Source organism: Rhipicephalus microplus, chromosome 9 (assembly GCF_043290135.1).
Source record: "Rhipicephalus microplus isolate Deutch F79 chromosome 9, USDA_Rmic, whole genome shotgun sequence".
NCBI classification, from domain to species: Eukaryota; Metazoa; Arthropoda; class Arachnida; order Ixodida; family Ixodidae; genus Rhipicephalus; species Rhipicephalus microplus.
The window spans coordinates 46,492,252-46,514,070 of record NC_134708.1 but is presented as its reverse complement, the minus strand read 5'-3'; the positions used below and the strand labels follow the sequence as shown (position 1 = coordinate 46,514,070).

Below are 21,819 nucleotides of genomic sequence, written 5' to 3'. Positions count from 1 at the left end.
GTACAGAGAAAGTAAGGTTTGGCGCGTTTTGGGAGGTCAGTTTTTTTAATATTTTATACACAACATGGTCAGAACCTGGTGCGGAATTACTGCAGCTATTTAGCGATGTTAGTAGCTCAGCCACGCTGAAAGGTTGGTTGTACACCTCGTATTTTGTACATTTCCGTTCTAGTTTCTGTTTCATAACTCTCATTTTTGTACCGCTGGAATTCTTTAGAAAAGTGCTACAAGCTGGAGACCTGCGGCCCAGCTGACTGTAACGCAAAGTGCAGCCCGCCACCGTGCACTACATCTGGATCACTCCAAGGCTCCCGGTTTTCTGCCGCACCCAATGCCTTGCCCCAGACCGCGCGCGCATAGCCAAGGCAGAGTTCGAAGCCATGCTTCGAGAAGGCGTCCCCCGTAGCTCCGATGGTTCACGGGCCCCCCCCACTTCGCCGAAGGTTTGCGTAGGTTCGCAATTGCATTCATGCCAATTTCAATTGAACAAGAGTGCAGAAAAGTGAATTGCCAATTTCACTCATTTCGATACAACCAAGCCCAAGCTGCAGTCAGCAGTCACATCGCCATCACAATCGCACGTTCACCGAATATAAAGCTGTGACATAATCCTTAAATGAATGGTTTCTGGGTGGACACTGGTGCAACGCTTTCCTGGCAATATCCAAAGCATGAGACTTCTTCGTTTCTCCGAAAAGAGATGGACACATCTGCAAAAGCACACAGGCAAATGTTAAACCCTGCACAAACAAAACGATACACTCAAACATACTTTTATCACTGGCATCAACTCAAGTTCATAGTTGAAGATTTTATAATCAACTACATTCTTTGTACTGTATTTGAGTGACTACTCTTTTAATAGCTATTTTCTCACTTGAAAAAACAAGCTCTACATAGGGCAATATATTTAAGCACTTGAATTTGGATTGAAGTATGAAATGAACTCTTGCATTGGTGTAAGGATATGAATGCCTTGTCATCTAAACCAATGCATGGACTACTGCTTCTCCAATTTGATGATAGACCATATTGAACGAAGCTTCAGTGGGTAAATAATAACATATGCATTAGTAGATGCCAAGAATTCAAACATGTAGACAGTTTTTTTTTTCATTTTGCAGAACATTTCAAAGGTGTCTTTTTGGTGCACTTTGAGGAGAACACACATGCGAAACTCTAGCTAGAAACTAAATGTAATATTAGAGTACATTTTCGTACCACGTTGTCAATCTTACCCATCCACATATGAAATGAGTTTTCAGTGTTGTTACATACCTTTTCACACAGAAAAAATTTATCAGCACAAATACTGAAAACTAAAAGTTAACGGTGATGATGAACAACACATACAGGGTTGTAAATGATCCAATGATGGATACCTAAATGTTATAAATTCTCCAGCATAACAACTGCTGTTTCTGAGGCTGACTGACACACTGAACCATGGACCCATAGTTAGTTGGCCTAATTTACACAGCGAGGCAAGTCTACTCCTGTCATCAGAGTTGGCTCTAAGTGCCACATGTGCAGCAACTCGCTCTGAGATTCCCATGCAATCAACTGCCACCATTTGTCAGATCTGCCAAAATTTTGAGTGTTTGTACTCTCCTTTTTGGACAATCTGGGCGAACGCTCTGTAATTCATAGTGACTCGTGACCTCATCATTTGTTATTAAAGCTGGAAAAGCGACATGCTCACGAATGTGCTAAAGCTCATGGAGCCACTACGATTTTAACAACACAACTTTCAGTCAGTTGAAACTCTTTTCCAGTGGATGAGTGACTTGTACTGTGGTTGAAGAATGTTTCCACATCGACTTGCAGGTGGTCACAATATTAAAAAAGCTCATTCAACAGTTCCTTTTAATAGTGTAGTTTACTGTGCAATTGTGTAAAGAGGGGATGAAAGAAGGTGATATATTCCTTGACCTGAAGCTCATCCACTGGAAACCTGTAAGCCCCAATCTCACCAAGATGGAATAAATGAAATAACATACAGAGTTTAATGCAAAAAAAAAAATAATTTTAAATGCCTATCAAAATACTACTTAGGTATTGTATGATAAACGCAGGAATGAAGTTCATGATTCCCAAAATTACAGCGACAAACTTAAAACATGAATGACATTCTTCTGGTACACACAGAACTACAGAAATGATGGTGATTGAATGCTAGAGGAGTGCAATTTGTAGAACATTGAGTAGAAGGAACAAAGTTGACGGATGTGAAGTAAGATTTAGTATGATAATTATTATCTGGGATTTTACATCCCAAAACCACATCATGATTGTGAGAAACGCCGTGGTGGAAGGCTCAGAAAATTGCGCCCATGTGGCGTTCTTCTACATGCACTGACATCACATAGCAGACAGGCATCAACCACTTTGCCTCCCCCGAATCGCAACCACTGTGGCCGGAATCGAACCTGTGACCATTTGGTCACCAGCAGAGCACTGCAGCCACTGATCCACCGTGGTGGACTACATTCAGTACAAAGACCTGCTACATTTGAAGCAAGATAACCAATCGTTTCTCCTCAGATACAGGAAATTTCGATCATTTTGTAGTATATACAGCCCTCCAGAACAACTGCATCTTCAATGAAGAGCCATTTGCAAAATATAATGGAATCACATACTTAGGGATACATGCTATCATTACTGGCATTGAGAAGGAGCAGCACAAATACACATGTCCAACAAATTAAAATGCCCCGAGTATTTTTGTTTCATCACAACCTTATCTAAACAAACTCAACACATCTGAAAGTCCAAGCAACTCAAGGCAAGCTAATTAAAGGCCAAAACACTATCACTAGTAATGTAAGTGAAATTGGCACACTCATTCAAACACTTCTCAAACATTGATTGCTTTAATCAAATTGAGCAACAGTCTGGCAAGCACATTATCACAAAGATATCAAGTTGTTTCTATTGTGACCTTTCATTTTTCACCTTTCATTTGTGAATTGCAAGTAAAATCATTTTGTTCCTTTAAGGCAACCGAAAGTTGTAGTTTCAGGGCAACTATAATGACAGACAGAATGAACCACGGGAAATTTGTCAGAAGCTCAACATGTCAATTCTTGAGCTACAAGAGTATGCAGGGTGCAGTATTTGTTGTATCTGGTTCCACCAGGAATGAAGGAACAATAAGAGTTATCTGTAGCATTCCATCCCTGGAAACAACTTATACGAATTGCAAGTGCAAAAAAGGCACAATGAAAGCTAGCACAGTTTTATATTCATTACGGTACATTTATAAAATGAGCTAAATGAGGGTGCAAGAACAGCTTATTCTATGCAAAGAGCACGAGATTACACAAAATATGCCAACTGTTCTCATAGCCATGTTTTGTGTGCAATTACAATTCCTTCCCTTTTTCAAGCAGATGCTTCCCAGTTCTCAAAACATTTATATAATGACATCAGGGCGTCACATCGGTCCAATAGAAGTATGCGTGCCATAATAATTTTGCAAAATTCTAATATACTTCATTTCGTGAAGCCAGGTTGTGTGGGCTTTAACGTCCCAAAACCACCACGTGATTATGAGAGACGCCTTAGTGGAGGGCTCCGGAAATTTCGACCACCTGAGGTTCTTTAATGTGCTCCCAAAAAGCCAGGAGAGAATGAAGTACAAAAAAAATAGAGAACAGTACTTGTAGTTCCTAAGTGACGTGTACGTAACAACTACAAAAAGTAATACAAACATATTAAGCAATACGAAAAAAGGAACTGCCCCTGTATCTTATGCGAGACACTGCACGACTCCCATGTTCCTAGCCACTGCCAAGAAAGTTGTTACTCTGCTATGTGGCACATTACTTAAATCTGTTTTCCCAAAAAAGCTGTAGCATTCTCAACACTCGCATCAGGAAATGTAAAGTTTCCTACTCTAGCCTGAATCTTCCTTTGAGGAAGCAATGAAACTGTTGTAACACGATTCCTTGCCAAATGTCCCAGTCTTGTTTGTGACCATTTCACACATTATGGAAAAATTGTGCTGACTTCTTTTACAAAGGCTATGTATTGATAGAATATTCTAGAGAGAAAAAATGTTTTGGTCACCTGGCAGCCTTCCCAATTTCGTATAATTGCGTCCAAGTAACGCTATTGAGACTATCCTTTCTTGTTTCAAAACAAAGGTCTGTGTACATATTAAAATGAAGCATTTGGATAAATGGTTCGAATCTGTCATATATGGCTCCAGCAATTTTTTGAGAATATTCTATGTTTGCATTTTTTCTCTTTTATTGATGCCCTGTTATGTATGAATACCCCAGCAATCACTAATTACTCTACAAGTTATATATTTCTGAGTGAAAGTATTTTCAGACCACTGAATTTTGTAAACAATGTAAGCAAAAATCAGCAATTTGAGGAAATCTTTCTTTTGGTTCACATTAAGATGCAATTTACATAATGTCGCAGAATTCAATTTAAGAGCAACTTCCTACCTCAATTGACAGCACGCAAGTTATTGTCACATGGAAGCATGAGTTATTACAATAGCTTTTGGGGTTTCCTACTGATGAGAATGGGCAACTAAGTTAACGAATCTGCCATATGATCTAATGGGAAAAGAGCGCAAGTTGAACATATGCAGGACAACCTAGTCTTTGAGATGACGTGCATGAACCTCAAGTGCCTTATGCACCTTTATGCGCATTCAATTCACGTATAAATTACAAAAAACTTCAGCATTAGTTTTTTTTTCTTGATTGCATCATTATACTGTGTTGACACGCTCCTGCCACGTGAATGCAAGTCATTTCCTTGTATTAGACATCCTAAGAATGGTGGACTGAACGGGAACCGGAAGGACAAGCGGATGGTCTTGGCCAAGAAGCTAGGCTTCACAATGTCAAGATGCATGACTGTTCGGGATGGGCACACATTCGAAATCTCCTACTTGCACTGTACGCTATTAAACTTTTGTGATTGTGCGGGCACGTCTGTTTGTCGCCTGAAGGACATCTCCAACACCACTACGATAACAAAATTGATAAAAACACGGGTCAGCAGTTCTCAAATTTTCTTTCCTGCTTTCTCAAGTCACTTTCATCGCGGAACCCTGGTGTCATGCGAAAAAGTGGACTGTTATTTTGAAGCGGCTACTTACTGTCACCAATCATGACGCAACAGGTTCAGTAATTACACACGTGCGCATGTACCTATATTTACGGGTACAATTATGATCACTGGCGTCGGAAAATCTTTATGTCAGTCACTCAGAGCCTGCTCATAATATTTCTGCAGTCCTGACGCACATAAAAATATGCGGAGTTTAATATCTCGAAACCATGAGATGATTATGACACACGCCAAAGTGGAGGACTCCATAAATTTTTACCATCTGCTGTTCTTCAACATGCACTGAACTCGCACTGCACACAGGCCTCTACCATTTTGCCTCCATCTATATGTGACCGCCGTAGCCGGGATCGAAACTGCAACATTCAGGTCAGCAGCCGAGCAACGTAGCCACTGTTCTATCGAGCTGGATAAATTCTGAGACACAAAGAGAGAAAATATACAACACACATCTTTTCTTGCATACTAATTTTCCATGTTTTCTGGTGAAACAAATTTCATATGACATGAATAATTTCAGCAATCCCGCGAGGTTCGTTTCATTGAGGTCTTCCTGAAGTAGTCTCAAGAGAGTTTACGAATGGTTCTTGAATTGCCACTCATCCAGCTTACGCTGTGACTGGGCCACGCTTTCCGTGCAGGCCTGCCATTTTTTCTCTCAAGATTTATGAATTTCAGTGGTCTGAAAATGCATTTAATGACAAAAGTACCTTCGGTACAGTAATTGTTGATTACTGGGGTATTCACAGATGGTACGGCATTACAAGAAAAAAATATTCAAACAGAGATTATATAGGCAAAATTTGAGTAGGCGTACCTGGCAGAAAAATTTAAGCAATATTAGCGAGACTGAAGTTCCTCAAACAAATGCTTTGGATTATTATGTACATCAATTTTTCAAATGAACCAACAAATGATACTCTCAGAATTACTTCTTTAACAAGTCTCACTGTTCCGACATTTTGCGAAATTCGGACGGCTCTCAAGTGACCAAAAAATTTTCCCTCTTTGAAATATTCTGCCAATTAGCTCTTTTCCAAGGAATAAATCGACAATATTTTGTTCTACCACATTCGAGATTGTGGCCAAAATGGCTGGGACATTTGGCATGGAATGACCCAGCCTATACTAGGGTAGAACTTCCTTTCGTCTGTTAAATATACACTGCTTCTGATAATGCCATCATAAAAAGACGAGTGCTTTGTTACGTAAGGAAATTCATTATACTAAAGCCTGCTTTTGAAATGATTACATAATAAAAGTAAACTACTCCTTAATAAACTTGCAGGAAATATGAGAACTTGACACATAATTGACCCGACTTCAATTGCACACCTGTCTGTCTCTCTGAACTTTCTTAATACCATATCTAATATGCAGGTGCTAAAAGGCTAAACTCATTAATGCATTTACAGCGAATCCCCACAAAGGCAAGTCAAATCTTTCTCATCAAGCAAAGCTATGAAGAAGGAGAGGAAGCAGAGAGACTAAGGAAGCGGAAGTAATACCACTTCCCTATCTGGGTAAGACGAGTAGGGAAGCGAGCAAGAGAGGGGAGTGGGAGAGTGGTGCAAAGAACGTAGTGATCGCTACCGAGAGAGATGGGCGCCGACAATTAAAGTCTTTTTACTGACAATGTGGACAGCGCGCCCCTTCTTGCCGCACCACGTGCGCGATCGCGCCGACGGGCGGGACGCCGTCGCGGCATGGTTCCCGCTAGTGTGCGTGTACCTTTCCCGGCTGTAGGCCCGGCTCTCACCGGCGTTGCGAGGGTTAGCGAAGCCGATCGCATTCGCTAATGGCGACGTCAACGCCGAAGAGGCGCGATTCAGGGAAGCCGAACGCAAGCGTCGGCAGTGGAAGACCAGCAACACCTACGAGGTGCGAGTCAAAACACCGATCGCGTTCAAGAATACAGTCAGCGCGCGGGTAACACCGACGAGACGCGAGCCAAGGAAGAGAGGAAGAGCGCAAGCGTCTTCAACGAGTACATCCCGCCTCTCGGTTTAAACATTGCGTTTTAAACAAACGTTTATAGGCTAGCGGCACCGTCCACTGACCAGAGGGAGTTGCACTGCTCACACTGTCCCCGTCTTAAAGTCGCTTAGGGGCACACAGAAAGTTGACGCGTGTACGCATCCCCTGTGTATCCCCGCTGCGAGCCACAATCAGCACGGTGACGCAGGGTGCGCGAGACGTGCGTATCGTGTTCCATTACAACCGACCTCGTCTTAATGTTGCTTTTTCTTTCTCAACTGTACGGTGCCTACTCAACTGTACGGTGCCTACACCAAGTTTCGCTTGAAACCGTTCTTTCAGAACCCGCGCCGACGCCCGTTTCAACCAGGTCAACGCCATACGCACCGCGGCTACTTCGCATCCCATCATGGTTCCCTTCGAAGAGATGATACATAGTTTTATAATGACATATCACATTTTCGTTATTACCCGTGCCCACATTGCTCGGGGTACGAATTACGAACCTGTAATAACCCAATCTCTAACGACATTGCACAGAGCTTGTCAAAGAAAAAATAAGTAACATGCACCAGTTTGGAATTGTGACAAAGGAAATAAGCAGCAGTACATCACCTGCGAATGTTGGCTGCTTGACGACATACACACATTTCGTCGTGCGTGTGCTGTCGATTGTGTGCCTTCGACGTTCCACGTAGGTACTTTTGATACCGCGACTCCACTCGTCAGACGCCTCAGATTACACCTTCGCGGGTATGCTCAGAAAAGTGAACGTACCTCCGCAGCCTCAAAATCACACTGGCGCTTCAAAGACGGCGAACAAAACTTTTCAGACGAGCGAGAAAATGAAAGTGTCGCCATAGAGTATGTTACTCTACCGTGGCGTGTTCGTCCACCTAACGCCTCCTAGATTTCCTGTGCCTGCCAGATTATCGGTGGTCACTTGGGAAGCAGTGGTTGTCGGAACTATGGTGGGAGCGCTACTCAAGTAGGGTGTCTTCAAATAGATTTTTACGTTCTTGGAGCCTATATGCAACAAAAATAACGTAAAAAGTTTTTAAAAGGCGTAAACGTAAATATAAATTACAATACGTAAGTGACGCCGACATTCAGCACGCAACTCTTTAATACAAGGCATCATTTGAAGTTAGTAACAAACACCGAAATTGCCGATCTCAAAGGCCAAGTACAAACACTCCTATTCCTACGTAGGGAGCGCCGCTCTAGATGACCGGCGTTATGCGCTCATTCGGCAGGCACAAGAAATCTAGGAGGCGGTGGTCCACCAAATGATAAACGAACAAACAAAAAAAAAACCCATAAAGTTTAATGAAAAAAAACGCGCATTGAGCGTCATTTATTGGCACTCTATTCGCATCACAATTAGGTTTGGTTTTGAATTCGGATTAGACACACGGACAAATTTTTCGTGCATTTCATTTTTCAAGAACCAATAAATTGGTTTACTTATCGCATGTGCATGGCAAGCGAGAGTTTGCATACGTTCTCAGACAAAATACTGCATTCAACCAATTGTTTGTCATTTCTTTATAAACTTTTTCATTTCGTTTTAGGCATTGACCATTACGCAAAGTCTTTTCCTGTAATTCTGCCCCAGGGGCGGCGCCAGGATGTTTTTACTGGGGGGGGGGGGGGGGGCAACCACGAAAAGTGAGTTCCTCCAGGGGGGCAAGCAAGTGGGGAGCTTATGCGTTGTATTTTCACTGTCTTACTCTCTTCCCCTTTTCTTCTTTTATAAACGCCCAACTTCTTCGATGGAAGTCTACGATATGTCCTGTTACATGTCACCTACGCTTCGTTCAGTAGCTCAACACGTCAATAAACATGCGTATTGCTCTGCTTAGGTGAGTTCAAAGTAATATATTATCTGAAAGATTTTCTCTTGATCTAAATCAACTCTTACACTCTTACAAAAGAAATCATCTAGGCGCTAGCTTTATACGGGTTAGAATGGGATTAGCTGGGCGAAAAACAGCTGATCTATAGCTTCCTTGATAATATTACCAGAACGATAGCAACTTGAGAAAATGGGCGCAGCTGTGATGTAGTCGGAGGTAGCCAGCCAAGCCTCTGGGAGAAGTCGAGCCGAAGCAACGCCTCCTAGAACTTGTCAAGCCTGCGTGTCACGACGTCAGCTACGTCATCAGCGTCGACCGGTTTGACGCCGCTATGCTGCTTCGCTGTCTTTGCTGTCTAGTACACTGTAGCTGTATCTACTGCTATGCGCAGTTCACTACAATCTCGCCAAGGATAGCTATCTATTAGCTCACCTGCAACTGCTTCATTTGCTGCACGCAAGTGCTGCTTAGTCACGAAATACCACAATCTTTCACCACAATCTTCCGAAAACACAAGAAGACACCAATTAGTTGGTGGCTGAAACCGTTTGGCTGGGCTAAAGGCCCAGGTTCTAAACACACCAGTGTAAGTAAGATATTCGAGCAACGCAGTAGGATACAACTTAATATTTAGCATGTTTACACAGCAGTTGTATTGCTAGTAAAATGAAAATTGATACAGTTTGTCAAACAACCGATATACAAAATGCAGTACCAAATAAAAGAAATTAAGCTTGGTAACCAGCAGCAACAAAATAACACGTGTTAACTAGATCAAAATATAGCTTCGAAAGAGTCATTTCAGAGCATCAGAGATAACTAACACCACTAAGTAATGTTCATATCAATTCCAAGTTTTGTAATGATGCGCCAGATTACAAAATGTTAAAAGGCTGTTCTTGCACCTGCTGGTGTTGCTAAACATTGGAAATGGGAAAAGAAAAAAGGAGCAATGTAGCAAAAGAATAAACAAATGAAGGGCATAGATTTGTAAAACTGGATCACGCATAGGCAGGTAAGTCATTTCACATCTGACTAAACAGTACACCAGTTTTCACAAATGTGTCAGCTCTCCTACTAGGCACTGTTCACCACACAAGCGGGGCACCGACGTGGCCTCAGACAAGCGGGGCACCTTTTGCAGTTTGTTTGAAAGCGAGGAAAAACGGCCGGAATTATTCGATGGCGAAGCGGGTTTCCGTGCCCGAACATTTTTCCCGTGAAAGTGCCGCAAAGGTACTATAGAGTTTCATTTACCGGCATACTAGTGCAGACGTATACGCCGATTTTTGTGTGCAGCATCGAACATGTCAACAACACGCTGAAGGTCTATCTTATTGGCTAGAGACCGTTCTACCGCAAGCACAGCTAGGTCGCTCAGACGGTTGTTAGTCATTTTGCTGCGAAGATAAGTCTTCAGTCTTCGAAGGCACGAAAATGTGCGCTCGCAAGAAGATGATGATGCCGGTATCGTCACGGCGATAACACTTAGCTTGTGCAGTTCGTGAAAGGCTAACTTATACTCTTCCAAGACGGTGACCAATTGCAGCAATGTTTCTATCTTGCACTTCCTTTCGGCTTCGATGCGCTGAAGAAGTTTAATTACCAACTTGCATTCAACTTCAACGCTGTTGGTGTCGCATGCATAGTGCTCAGCGAAAGGCTTGAGCAAGGAGACGTCCATAAAATTCTCACTTTGAGGGTGGAGGGCGCTGACTCCGCAGTGTACGTCATTATTTTCCGCAAATCGCCTAGTCAGTTCCACAATGAGGTGGTCCAAAACGGGCAGAAAAACTTTGACTCTGAAAGTTTCTTTTGAATCTGGAGACTCTTCTTCAACGGGCCGTCCTTCACTTAATACAAACTGCTCTAAATGGAGCGGAAGGCGCTTCGTTCTCTGCTTTTCCCTTTGGGGGACCCCGTTCTCCTCAGAAATAGTGCAGGTTTGCTCCCACACAGTGCCAAACGCGCTCTGCGAATTTCTGATTTCGGATAACTCGTCAATGACAGTGTGCGCCATGAGGCATGCCTGACTAAGGTTGCAGTCTTTACTTTGTAATATGTCCGAAAAAAACCTTAAGGCGGCTGAGTAGCTTGGTGAATAGCCTTAAATGGAAAAGAAAAGAGAAGTTCATTTGCTCCAGCAGACCCCCGGCTTCCGTTGCCCGCCTGCTGTTTGTAGCGATGACTTCGCTGAGGCATACAAGAATGGCAGGAAAGCTTTTCATGGCAGCTGTGCAAGCCGTTATCTGGCAGGCCCATCGTGTATCGCTGAGACGCTGCAGCTCTGTCACAGGCAAAGACAACCTTTTTTGAACATCTACATAGAGGGAGCGAACTGCAGATCCACTTAGGAATACATAAAGGCTTTCCAAAAGAGAGAAAAAATCCCTCACCGGTTTTATCGCCTTGCAGACATCCACGATGACAAGATTGAGACGGTGGTTCATGCAGTGTACGTACACTGCCTGCGGCACTTCCTGCCTGAATAGTGCCTGGACGCCTCGTGACGTACCGCTCATGACACTTGCACCATCGTATGTTTGAGCAATGCACAGTTGAGAATCAATGCCGCAGCGATTCAGCGTTTCCTTGACGTAGCTCAGGAGCGACTTAGCATACAATTGCTCAGCGTTGCGGAATCCAAGGAACCTCTCAAAGACAGCCCCATTGAGGTAGTATCTTACTACCACTGACAACTGTTCCGTCTTACTTAGATCCTTGGTTTCATCGACGATAAGTGCAAAGCACTGGGAGCTTTTCATCTCTTCTTTTATACTTGTTAATGTGATGTGGCTGAGAATTTCGAGGATCTGGTCTTGTATCGAGTGATGAACGTACTTCGCATTCGCTGCTCCACCATTCAGTTTCTTTCCTATAATGTCGTCATATTTAGCAAACAAGTTCAAGAGCTCAACGAAGTTTCCTTTGTTTTCACTTCTGGCACTTTCATCGTGGCCCCTCTGAGAGATTCCCTGAACGGCAGTAAATCGCAATATATCGGCAACTCTTGCTATATAGAGGCGATTTTCCTGCACATCCCTGGAGTACGCGTCGCTGAGATGTGTTGCAACCGACTTGCTTTGTCCTCCCGCCTTCATCTGCGTGAAGGAAACCCACGATGCCTGGCAAGTCTTATGCACGAGTGAGTTTTCGTGCTTCCTGAAGCCACCGTCTCTTTCTAGGGCATTTTTCCAATTACTGTATCCACCATTGACAAATGCAGATTTCTCATTGTCACCAGTTGAAAACATTCTGCAAGGGAAACAGAAAGCTGCGTCAGCTTGCGCGCTGTACTCCAACCAAGGAAATAGGCGGTACCGGTTTGAGTTGAAGCTCCTGCTCAATTTTCCGTACTTCTTAGATGGAAATGGGTTCAGTATTGGCTGTGTGGGTTGCTCTGTCTTGAATTTCGAAATGTCCAACTGGCCTGCGTGGTCGACATCCACATCAGAGGCGGTGAATTCTGTCGCAGAATCAGATTGATGTCTTGCTGCACACGATGCGGAAAGGTCATCACATTCGCGGTCCATGTGCCCTGACGAGGACGGGCAAGCATCGTCAGACGCGATGCTACGCACAGTCTCTTCAAGCGGAATTGAAACAAAGCACTGAGCATTTTCTTGTTCCTGAAGCGTCCCCGAATCTTCTGCTGTGGAAGCAAACAGCTCGGGGGAGACAGCTTTTTGCTTGGCCCGCTTGCTCGAAGGCGAAAAAAAGTCGGCAATAGACCTTTTCTGTGACATACTGAGACAAGCCAATGTAGACTGAACGTTGGAGGGATGGCAGGGGAGACCCACGCCGTAGAGGGCGCTGCGGGGTCGGCCGCTGCCGTTGAATGGGGGGGCAAAACTCGTTGCAAGAATGTTGACCTCTCCGATGTTCCCCTCAACCTGTCTTTAAAAAACCTGTTCCTTTGCTTCCACGCTACACGTGTTCTGCACGTGTTTTTGAGAGTTTCGCCTCGCGCGTGGTTAGGATGTACACGCTTTTGTCGCATTTAAGATCGCCGCAATTTAAGATTTTTTTCGTGGCAGCAATTTGGTGAAAGGTCAGCGATCTGCTCAGCCATGTAGCAGATGCGGAGCAAGTGGTAGCAGACAACGCCATAATCAAACTCTATAAAAACATGTGCGATGGCAAAATGCCTCATTAAAAAAAAAAAACTAGCGATTGCGACCATCTGGTGTGCACAGAAATATGTCATACGAGAACTGCACGGAGATAGCTATGTATAGAAATTTATTTATCAAGCATTGTGCGTAGTCCGTTGCTTGAATCATTATTACATTTAATGAAAGGTATCCAAAGAGCAATGCGCTTGTTGTACTCGTTGTTAGGCTAGTTAGTACATGTCTCAATTAAATAGTCAATTTCGCGCCAAAATCACGACCATACTGCAAATGAAGAAAACACATAGACAGGGCGGGCGCGCTTGTTGCATAGACAAATGTCCTTGTTACTAACCGCGTTCCAATCTTACCCTTAAAACGTGGTGGTATGAAGGGGTCACGTTTATGATAAATACCCTTTTATTCTAGCTTTACTTGATAATTGCACGTGCGCGGAACAAATTTTCGCTGAGCGTAAATTTTGGAATAAACAGTCTAAAGAGAATGCTTTAAAATGCATAGTCAGTTATGCGCTTCGCTGCTTATCATACCTCTGCGCCGTTTCTGCGTGAGATGCCCGTTTCCTGTAAGCCGCTGGAACTATCGTCAGTACATAAGAAGTGTGCTCGCTTGAGTCACTTTGCAGTTTTCCACAAAATGGCTGCTACAAATCATTGTCGAAGCTTTTGGCAACCACATTCTTCCATCGGCGCTGCTTAGATACAAAAATATATAATCACACATCACAAATACCACATGTGTACACAACTTCAACTACTACAATATCGAATAACAGTAGCAGCATAAACATGTCTTTGCAATTTTTTGACAGTGCTGAAAAGATGCAAGTTGAAAGTAATATAGCAATTTGCGCTTTTAAGATGCAGATATGTATGTCCATGTAACTCAAAAGCTTAGAGGAGTGGTGACGCAGGAATAAACTCCTGTCAGGTTAAATGCATCGTGCACGTGCTCATTTTTATAAAAAAATTTACTTGTCTCGGCGCACTGTTGCGATCCATGCTTGTCGCCTGCTTTTTCTGTTTGGGAATGTTGAAGTCGACCCCTTCGTGTTTACATGGCCATTGTCACAGTTGACGACACAGCTATGATTCCCTCCTCTTTGTCGCGTTGACATGGCGGAACGAGGGCTGTTTCACGTGCAGCGCGCGCTTCACAAGTATACGCGGGAACCAAAGGGAGCGGAGGCTGTACGCTTTTTTCCGGCAGAGAAGCGTTGACGTCGCCGGACAAACTTCTCGGGTCTTCTCTCTCACGACGGGGGGCAGGGGGGGGGGGGCGCAGTCAGGTCTGCACATTGATATAATAGAGGCTGCGACTGGGGGGGAGCGCCAAGTCAGCCCCATGCATTGACATAAGAGGGAGGGGTGGCACTGCGACGAACCTTCGCCCCTCCTGAAGGGGAACCCTGCGTATGCCTATGCGTGACACGAACACTGCTTGGGAGCGAGCACAGAGTAAGAAAATAAGAAAAAAGTGTGTGTCTTACACCGCGAGAGCTAGCAAACGAATGGAATACCACGGCAGTTTGTCCAGTTTTGTTTTTTTTTACGTGCCGCTCTGGCATCGCCTAAAGACGACACGCATATCCGCGTGTTGTGTGTTCTAGATTTAGTGCCAGGGACCCCCAGCCGCCGGCGTACGCACGCTCTGGCGTTCCATTGTACTCCCAACTGCACCTGCAGAATATGCAAAGAAACGTACGTGGGCGGCTGGGATCTCCCTATGTCCAAGGTTAAACTTCACATGAAAAGGTATCGAAACCGGCTCCGTATATGAACGTCTACGGTTTTGAGCCCACGCTGCTTGCTGCTCCTGTGTTCTAGCCTGCTTATGGCCACACGTGCACAGGCACGCAGGCAGAAATTTGTTTAAGGTGAGGGGGGGGGGGGATACTACCTGGATCCGAAGTTGGGGCCAGCCAGGCAGACGTGGTCGAGCGTCGTTTTGTTTTGTGCCCTGTATGCGATGGCATTTTTGGAGGGAGGAAGGTCACAGGCCTAATGTGCCACCCCCTGGCTACGCCACTGCACGTGCACCCTGTCTAAGGTTCCCCAGCGCTCGTTGCCCCAGCAGGGCGAAGCTTATTCTCTGCGGTGGTGGTGTGTGAGGGGAAGGCGCGCCTCGAAAAGAGGATCTCGCACGAGCTTGTTGCTTCACACAAGCAGAGCAAACTACAAACTGTGGACTTTCTTGTTTCAATCTACTATCAGTCAGAGCCATTTCTTTTCTTATCGTGCCTGTTCGCACTGTATTTCAAGTGCCTGTTTATCACAGGCGAGAGGGTAATAGCCTGTGACCAGAAATTTCCAATAATTTGATACTTTATTTTGATACCGCATCCCTTGGGTAAGCTTTCCGGGCAGCATATATTGAAAACCTAGTAGGAGCAGAGCTAGCAACTGGCGGCGAGAGCTGATTGGCTACTTGAGCCGAGGGACGCTGTGATGTCACGCCATAGCAACGGCGCCGGCGCCGCTTCGGATCTTGGCCGCTTTGGCCGCGCCACCGTTACCGCTGCTTCGTACGCGGTTTTGGCTTTCGCGCTGCGCGCGTTTGGCCGCCCGAACCGCTCTCTCTCTCGCGGCGCTTCTCGTTTTGCGCTGGGCCGCCGATGACTACTGGAGAACCTTGCCAAACCATGAGCGCTACGCGCGCCGTTATTTAGTGAATAAAGTTGCTTTAATTAGGAATGCATTCCTACACTTCTCCAGGGCATTGCAAAAAACAATAAAATGCTGCGCCGTTCATGGAGTTATTTGAACTCTATTAAGAAACTTCATGTAATCGCCAAAATTACGCATCGCAATACAATGGCTGTACTTAAAGCTCATAGCGCTTAAAGCTCATAGTACTTAAAGCTCATAGGCTGTACTTAAAGCTCATAGCTATCTCCTATCGCATCCGACGCGCATTGTTTAGTGAATAAAGTTGCCTTAATTAGGAATGTATTCCTAGCTTTTCCCAGAGCATTACGCAATTTTGCGCCGAAAAATTGCTGCGCCGTTCACAAACTTTTTTGAATTGTATTAAAAAAACCCTATCAGCAACATTCGGTACCGAAATAACGGGCTGTAATTAAAGCCATGGAATACATCGTAAAAGCGCTACCACACAACACAAGGGAAGAAGAGACGAGCACAGGCGCAAACTAACAACTGATTTATTGAACGCGGATCAACAAGTATATATACCAGCAAGCTGCGCAGGCGCATCGTCACAGCGATCCTTAGAACAGGAAACAGAAAAAACGTTCAAACAAGGCGCGTCAGAAATTGAATTTCGGCTTTGTACAGCGCAATGGAAGTGTCGCTGACACAATCCTCACCTGCTTTTATAATGAAAAACGCTTCTAAGGTTTCACGGGCCGTTTTTTGCCTACTTCTGCCAAGGATTTTTGCGCAGCGGAACCGTGGTTCACAATTCGAGCACGCCGCGCAGTGGTCAACAAGATGACTTCTCTCGTTATTGTTAAGATTTCTTTCGTGTTCCCTGAGTCGGTCATTGAGGCAGCGCCCTGTCTGGCCGATGTAGCTCATAGTGCATTGAAGGTGCCTCCCATCGCGTGGAGAGCTGCTTTGTTAAGTACGCGCAGTATCTGGAGCCAGCATGTGCCTTTATTACATCACCTAGTTTGGTCCACATGCTCTTAAGCGCCCGTTAAGTTATTTTATCGAACAGCAAATAATAATAAAATAATACGTATTAATTAAAGCTTACAATGCATTGCAGGCGTTTCCCATCGCGCACAGTTTTGCAATAATGCGCACGGCGCAGTCTCCGGAGCCAGCACGTGCCTTTATGTCACCTATATCAACTTTAATCGGAACTGCGCAGAGCCTACACACACGCAATTTTGCCGATTTGCGACCCAATCATGCCACGTGTAACTCGTGAAATAAAGGAAACTGGTATACAGCGATGTACATAAGCTGTGACCCTTCAAACACCACATTTCTATCTTACAAATAAATATCCGCGAACTTGAGCAAGAGGAGATGAACAGTTGGAAGTATTGTTTCTCTAAAATGTAGTTGATAGGTTTGTTCGTTTTCTTGTTTTGCATGACAATTTTGTTTCAGAGGTTAACTTTTTTTGCTGCGAACGGCCACGTGCGCTTTTCCTTCCCGCTGTCCACGGCCAGCATTTTTTAAGTCTTTCGCGGGTTGTGGGGTCCTTGAGGCTGGCAGAACGAATCTTTCTCCCCTTCACACCAAACCACATTTCTGCGTGCTTTTGTGCAGCGGCCTACGCGGTTTAAGCTTAAACAAGGCCGTGCCGCTGGTGCGCTCTGGGTTCCACTGCCTATATACTGTAGTCTGGAAAGCGATCGCTGAAACGAGCGAGCAAGCAGCCTCCATATCGAATTGCCACATCGAATTGCGTATGGCTTGATTCGATATGGTCGTGCAGCCCAGCTTCTCGACGGAAAAGCCCGCGCGGCCAAGGTCCGGAGCGGCACCGTCACCGTTGCTATGGTGTGACGTCAGAGCGTCCCTCGGCGCAAGTAGCCAATCAGCTCTCGCCGTCGGTTGCTAGCTCTGCTCCTACTAGGTTTTCAATATATGCTTCCGGGCACTTGGGTGGGCATAGGGGGGGCAGGCGAGAATTTGGGGGGGGGGGGCTCCAGCCCACCCTTGCCCCCCCCCCCTGGCGCCGCCCCTGTTCTGCCCAGAACTAAACATGCATTCTCACGAGCGCATCGCGTCATGAGTGGCAGATGTAAAAATAATAATAATAATAATACTGCTTCTAACGGGCCGCCAAGCTCGGCTTGACGGTCCCTACGTGGGATTAGCAAGGTGGCGCGGAGTCTCGCCTGCGTCTTTTCGGGACCAAAATAAAGTTTTAATCAATGAATATAAATAATTCAATCAACTGTTTCTTGTTTTTGTAAGCCTCCCGAAGCTTCGTTTGCTTGTGAGAGTTGAAGCTTATTCTCCGTGTTTAGTGTGCACCTCTGACTAGGCTTTTTCTCCAACTTGAAAGAAGTGCAAAGAACTTGCGGCCTGACGTAAATGAGCTGACGAATTTCCTGCGTGCTCAATGAGCTTAGTTTCGGTTTTGCCTCGCGTGGTGCCTTGAACTTTGTATTTTGTCAAATAAAGTGTGTTTTCTGAGATTTCTAAAATGTGGGTGCATCAATTTATAGCGTCATACAGCTCTTAAAATACAGAGAACTATCGACGAATTATCAAAAGTTTTCTTCACTGCTTAGTCTTCACTGCTTAGTTCATTTTAACCTTAAGTGCAGCAAAGTTTTTCCGCCTCTGCGTAGTGTTCACCAGTGATGATGACAGGGACCTTACTGTCATGAAATTTTAATAAGATAATCTGTATCGTCTGCAAAAAAGTAAACATATAAACCACTGTGCAGTGAGTGCGTGTGTTTGTTTGGCATGGTTGAACTGGAAGGAACCGCCGACACCAATTTTGGAAACTCTAGATATACTTGGGTTGTTTGAGAGCCCTGCGTGCGGGGGCACTCGATCTTGACCGATTATTAGTGGCGAGCGTTGCCCATGACATATTTTATTTATATATTATTATTTATTTTTACATACAGCAGCCCGTAAGGGCTATGGCAGGAGTGGGTAACAGGCCGGTACAAAACATGGTGTAATACTTTGCGAAGGAAAGCAAAATACAAAGTGGCAATACATGGCATCACATGGTGGCATAATGAAGACATGGTGGCAAGGAAGAGAACACAATAAACAGTGAAACGGAAAAATACAAACTGTCAAAGGGTATTTATGGAGAACAAGAATTCATTTAAGGGCAAAGAACGTATGTCACCGGATAAGTTATTCCAAAGTTCAACATTTCGTGGAAAGAAGCTAAGTTTAAACGTGTTATTACAGGCATAGAATGGTGTCATATTCAAAGGATGGTATTGGCGTGTTGAAGGTCTGGAACATGTTAAGTAGAGATCTTTTGAAAGTTAGCACGTCGAATAAATTATATAATGTAATAACTTGAGAGATTCAATGTTCCTTCGCGATGAAAGTAGAGATAGGTTAAAAGATGGTAATGCTGACGTAGGTGAAAAAGCAGAGTCATAACGCCTGAAGATGAATCTAATGGCCTTTTTCTGTACCGATTCTATTTGTTTTATTTCGCACTGGTTGTAGGGGTTCCATACAGGTGACGCGTATTCAAGCACGGGGCGGATAAGGGTCTTGTACACAGTTAGTTTTGTATCGCTAGGGGCCGCAAGTAGTGTACCCCGGAAATAACAAAGTTTTTTTAGCGCTTTAGAAGTAATGTAATCAATATGGTGAGACCAGGACAGGTTAGGAGTGAAAAGCACGCCAAGGTATTTATATTGGTAAACTCTCAGCAAAGACAGTCCATTAATTGAGTAGTTGAAATCTGAAAGAACCAATGTATTAGTAAAGGACATGAACACCGTTTTTTTTTTTTGTAGTTAATGTTCATTTGCCAGGAACGGCACCAGTTACAGAAAGATGCAAATGAATCGTTGAGAAGGATGTGATCATTGGGCGAGTGGATTACATGATATAAAACACAATCATCTTACAATCGAATCTTACAATGAACAATATCAGGCAGGTCATTAACATAAAGCAAAAATAACAAAGGCCCGAGGATTGAGCCCTGCGGAACACCAGAAGTGATTTTGGCCGGGGAAGAAGCAACGGAATCAAAGCACACAAATTGAGAACGGTTCGAAAGAAAGCAAGAAATTCAGTGAACTAATTGTGGGTTATTGAGGATCTTATTTAATTTGTGCAAGAGTTTTGAATGAATAACAGTGTCAAAGGCTTTAGAAAAATCGATACAGATGGCATCAGTCTGATATCCTGCGTCAAGGTTCATGGAAATGTCATGTGAAAAGGCAATAAGTTGCGTCACCGTGCTGAACCCGCGTCGAAACCCATGTTGAAAATTGGACAGAAGGTTATTAGACTCGAGGAAGTTCATGATATGTTTAAAGATTACGTGTTCAAGCATTTTACAAGAGTATGAGGTTAATGAAATAGGTCTATAATTGGAAAAGGAGTGCTTATCGCCGGATTTGAAAAGAGGAAGGTATTTACCTATTTTCCAGGACGAGGGAACGGTACCGGTGCGGATCGTTGTGTTAAAAATAATTTCAAAATACTGAGCACACCATTGGGAATACCGGAGTAGAAATGCATTGGGAATGCAATCAGGACCACTGCATTTTTTTACGTCCAGATTCAATATAAGGTTCAGAATGCCCTCTGCGGTAATTGTAATATTCCCAATGGAGATATTAGAGAGACGATTTCGGAAGGGAGGAACAATGTTAATGTCAACAGAAGAATTGGAACTAAAATAGTCATTGAAGGCATTTGATATATCAGCTGCGTCACATAATGTTTGCAGCGCTAAGACACACGGCGATGCTTGCTGTGAAAGTGCGCCCCTGGTTATTTTGACCAAGTGCATTCCAAGCTCTACAGTCAGTGTTCAAAACACAGTCCACTGTTTCCAAGTTAAGCGTCATAAGGTAGTGCTGCAATAATGCATTACATACTTCCCAATTCCGATGACATACCAACGTTTTCGATATCACCCGCCTACACTTCTCAGGGATCGAAATACGAACTACATCGAACCACGTTCTAACGGCCCGAAGAGTTTGTAAAAGAAAGAAATAAGTAACCCAAGTAACCACGGATATCCGTCGGCTGTCCGCTATGAATCCAAAGGTCGAAAAATTCGGATATCCAGAGCGGACACAGCACGGACATTCGCTGGACGTACAAGGAAGGTCCATTGACGGGATGTACTAGGTGGCTTCCTGGTGGATATCCGAACAGGATTTCAGTCGGACAGCCAGTTGCGAATGTCCACTGGCTATCCATCAAAGGGCCCCAAAGAACACATGAGAATTGAAATTAGTTTTGGAGTACTGCAGTGCATGAGCATATCCTATGCTCGCAGTCATCAGAAATTTTCTAAATCTTGTGATAATAGTGGGGCCTTAATTGCGTATGGTGATCCACAAGTGATCTGCTTTCAGATCTAGAGCTCATATCTCCTTGTATAGCGGCCGGAGTAGTGGCGAATGTGTGTATCTGTGAGCAGACAGTTTCCGTGGATGGCATGAGCTGACTCGCATGCCGATTCCCAGGCCAACACATGTACACGCTGGGGAAGCCAGAAAGCCCTTCAAGGATGAGGTATTGTTTTTTTAATTTTCACGGCATTCTGAACTGAATGCGACGGTTATTTGAAACGTAAAGGTCGCGGGATCAAATCCCGGCGGCGGCGACTGCATTTCCGATGGAGGCAGAAATGTCGGCCCGTGTGGTCAGATTTGGGTCACGTTAAAGAACCCCAGGTGGTAGAAATTTCCGGAACCCACGACTACGTAGGCGTCTCTCATAATCATATGGTGGTTTTGGGACGTTAACCCCACATATCAATCCTATTTTGAAACGTAAAAAAATATAGCATCTAGTTCAGGGTTTTTTAAGGCATGTGCACTTTTTGTCAGGGTTAAAAATATATGTGCTCGTATAATTTATGTTGTATACTGTGCATTGCTTGTAGTATATCGTGCACTTATCTTACTAGTTTTTGTCAGTCGAAAGTGACCAACAGTTTTAAAAATAATTGTTCCATGAAATCAATTAAATTTTTTTATCCCGTTGACCACTATAGCAAAAGATATACAATGAAACCATACACTCAATCTATCACTGAATAGACTAACTTTTCACTGCTGAACGTTTATTACAAATCACGTGTAA

At 44.1% G+C, this 21,819-nt stretch overlaps 1 protein-coding gene, 1 non-coding gene and 1 pseudogene across 9 annotated transcripts in view; all 3 read right to left on the bottom strand.

Moving 5' to 3' along the window:
* Positions 1–21,819, bottom strand: part of LOC142771727 (uncharacterized) — a 189,086-nt gene that overhangs the window by 104,019 nt on the left and 63,248 nt on the right. The window lies entirely within an intron of this gene.
* LOC119163781 (uncharacterized) lies at positions 27–8,551 on the bottom strand. The gene is made up of 2 exons (XR_005108731.2): positions 7,693–8,551; positions 27–710 (listed from the first exon to the last, which is right to left on the bottom strand). It is a non-coding gene; the product is annotated as an uncharacterized LOC119163781 (transcript).
* On the bottom strand, positions 8,763–12,763 carry LOC142771724 (zinc finger MYM-type protein 1-like; annotated as a pseudogene).